The sequence below is a fragment of the Suncus etruscus genome, chromosome 18, assembly GCF_024139225.1.
Source record: "Suncus etruscus isolate mSunEtr1 chromosome 18, mSunEtr1.pri.cur, whole genome shotgun sequence".
NCBI lineage: Eukaryota > Metazoa > Chordata > Mammalia > Eulipotyphla > Soricidae > Suncus > Suncus etruscus.
Genome location: NC_064865.1, coordinates 32,552,823 through 32,556,459, shown reverse-complemented (window position 1 = coordinate 32,556,459; position 3,637 = coordinate 32,552,823). Strand labels below are relative to the sequence as shown.

The 3,637-nt window shown below is 41.9% G+C and overlaps 1 pseudogene; it reads left to right on the top strand.

The window, feature by feature from the left end:
• Positions 1 to 2,116: 2,116 nt before the first annotated feature.
• On the top strand, positions 2,117 to 3,036 carry LOC125996470 (E3 ubiquitin-protein ligase RNF115-like; annotated as a pseudogene).
• Positions 3,037 to 3,637: the final 601 nt, after the last annotated feature.

The window sequence follows — 3,637 nt, the reverse complement described above, 5'->3', positions numbered from 1 at the left end:
CAAGCCTGATCCTTCACCTCCCTTTCAAGTCAGACAGTGCAGTTTCGCTCCTGACCACAGTTGCAGAGGGTGCCGTTGAGCCTAGATGACTCAGTTCCCCCACTTGGAAGTCAGACTGTGCTTGCTTCTTGGCTCTCTGGTCACTGTTCCTCCTGGCTCTCTGTCCCCCCGGGCTGCCTATGCCACGTTGGCAAGTTGGTGAAAGTTTTTGAGCTCCCTCTGGTCTCTCTCACAGGACTCAGGGTCTTCCTGGGGTACCTGTTATATGACACTCCGACAACCTGCTTGTGCCCTTCCCGGCGCCTCCTTCCCAAACTCACGATGTCCTGGCACCCCTTCCAAGCTCACCATGTCTCTGGGGCTGGCCACTTCTCCCGGGCTCCTGCGTGGCTCCTGATTTTATGCAAGTTAGATTTATATCCTAAGGCATGGTCTATTTTGGAGAAATTTCTATGTGTACTTGTCAAGAATGTGTATTCTGTTTTTTGGGAGTGAAGGGCCCTATATAAGTCCATTAGCCTTAGTTCTAATTTAGTATTTAGGGCTCTTATTTCTTTACTAGTTTTCTGTCTGGTAGATCTGTCCAGTAGTGATATTGAAGTATTGAAATATGCTACTACAATCACATTTTCTTCTATATGGTTCTCAAAGTTTGCAAGTAAAGGCCTTACAGATTTTGCTGGCACTGCATTTGGTGCATAAATGTAGATCAGAGTTAGCATTACTTAGTCTAGTCTTCTCCTGATTAGTAAGTAGTAATCCTTTAGCCTCTGATCACGTTCTTGATGTTGAATGCTATTTGGTCTGAGATAAGAATGGCTGTCCCAGTTTTTTTTTTCTGTTTTCCATTATCTTGAATAATTGATTTCCATCCTTTTATTCTGAGCCTGTGTCATCCTCTACTCGTAGGTGTGTTTATTGCAGAAAGCCGAAGTCCGATTTTTGTTTTCTAATCCAAATCTCTACTATGTGTCTTTTAATGGAGAGTTTAGTACATTGACATTTAAGGAGATTATTGCTAGGAAGGGCTGTCGTGCAGTTGTATTGTGTAGGGTAGTTTTTGTTACAATCAGGGATTTGAATTGTGTAATTCATCTCTGAGTAGGTCATTTAGAATCAGTTTTGTTTGCACAAATAATGTGAGTTCTTTTTTGTCTGAAAATGATTTTAGTCCCTTCCATATGAATGAGAGTTTGCTAAGTAGTGGACTCTAGTTGGAAGTTTCTTTCATTCAGTCATTTAAATATGTCATTCTACTGTCTTCTTTCTTGAATTGTTTCAAATGGGGGATCTGGTTTGATTCTTATGTTCCTTCCATTGTACTTGAAGTTTTTTTCTCCCTTATCACTTTAAGGAGATCATCTTTCTCTTCACTTTTTGACATTTGGATTACTATACATCTTGGTGTTAATTTATTAGGGTCTATTTTATTTAGGACTCTTTTCACCTCCTGGATTTGCAACAGAGCCTCTTTCCAGAGGGTGGGAATGTTTTCTGCTATTATTTCTCTGACCATTTGTTCTTCCCCTTTCCATATTTCCTCACCTTCTGGTACACCTACAATCCTTAGATGATTTCTTTTGTCTTTGTTCAATAAATAGCTAACTTTTTCTTCCAATGTTTTACCTTTTATTCCCTTATTAGCTTCTTTGTCATTTTTGGCTTGCAGTTTTTCTTCAAGTTCTTCTATAAGATTCTCCAATTGTGTAATTCTGCTATTATGGCTTGCTAAGACATTTTTATTTCCTTTAATTCCATTTGTATGGATTCTTTCCTGTTCTGTAAAAGTTCTTTAAGTTGGTTGATTTGTTCATCTATGGATTTCTTGAACTTGCTGGATAGTGATGACTTGATTTCTTTTGCCATGGCCTGCTGTTGTGTTACTGATCCTACCCTAATCAATAATTGCACTCCACCCTAGGGTGTGACCTGGTGATAGTATATTGTATTATTCCTTACTTGGTATTCTCCTCCCACCCTAGGGTGGTACCTGATTCTTGTCAATAAAAGCAAGGGTGTGCACGTGGGCTGGCCTCAGGGCTGCAGCCAGCCCACACCGAGGGAGTGGAGGTGGGCCAAGCACTCTCACAGGACTGCGTGGCTTGAGGGAGAGAAGATGGCGGAGGCGTTGGCAGCTGGGTGGGAGTGGGTGCCCCGTTGGCCATGCACCGTTTCTTCTCTCACTTCTGCAAGAGCAAGGTCAGTCCCAAGATCCCGGAATATATTTGTCCCAGATGTGAATCAGGCTTTACTGAAGAAGTGACAGATGATTCCAGTTTTATAGTTGGTGGTGGTAGCCAGATAGGCAGTAGCATATCAACACATTTTGCAGAGCTCTGGGACCATCTGGACCACACCATGTTTTTTCAAGATTTTAGACCATTTCTAAGTAGAAGTCCACTGGACCAAGATAATAGAGCTAGTGAGAGGGGCCATCAAATTCATACAGATTTTTGGGAACCAAGTCGACCTCCACTGGTCCCAATGACTAGGAGATATAGATCACAAGGAGGCACTCGTCCAGACAGATCTTTAGCTATTGAAGGGATAAGACAACAGATCTTTGCAGGATTCTTTGCAAATTCTGCAATTCCTGAATCTCCTCACCCCTTTTTCTGGAGCAGGATGCTGCACTCAAACCCTGGGGACTATGCCTGGGGTCAGACAGGGCTTGATGCCATTATAACCCAGCTTTTAGGACAACTGGAAAACACAGGCCCTCCCCCAGCTGACAAGGACAAGATCATGTCTCCCCCAACAGTGCCAGTGACTCAGGAATAAGTTGATAAGTGTCTTGAGTGTCCTGTCTGCAAGGAAGATTACACAGTGGAAGATAGGGTCCAGCAGCTGCCTTGAAACCACTTCTTCCACAGCAGCTGCATCGTGCCCTTGTTAGAACTGCATGACACATGTCCTGTATGTAGGAAAAGCTTAAATGGTGAGGACTCATCTACACAGCATAGCCAGAGCTCTGAGACTTTGGCTGGCAGCAAACTCAACAATGACAGATAGCTACATAACCAATGGACTTTCTGAAGCCAGAAACTCTATCTGAGCCAGGGCATCTCTTCACAGCTGTAAATTTTATCAAAACTAAAAAAAATAATAACAGGTGGACCTAGAAACCACATATAAAGCCACAACTTATAATATTATGCAATGAGTGTTATGCTCTAAAATTAAAGTTAGTCTGCAGATGGAATTGTATCTATAACCAAATGCCCCTTATTCCTAAATTCAGAGTGATTATTATATAAATATGAAACTTAATCATGTGGGTTTCCCCCCACCAGGTAGAACCTGTTCCTCCTTAAAGTCCAGCTAGTCCTGCTATCTGCCATGTCACCTTATAATGGGCCTTCCTGACCTTTCTGCAGTGTCTGCTAACATTCGTGTGTTTCATAGTGAACGTGGTGGAACCACAGCCAAAAGGTCCTGCTGATCTCGATGTTCTTTTGTTTTCATTGTGCAAAAGTAGTTATTATTGGCCACCTTAGTCATGAGGTGAAGACTGATTAATTCCGAAATCTGTGACTAATATGATTTGTTTTATCTTGAATCTTCAGAGAACAAAATCAAGGAAAAACTATGGGAAGGAGAAAATGACTTATCATTGTAAGTTTTAGCTTTCTCACTT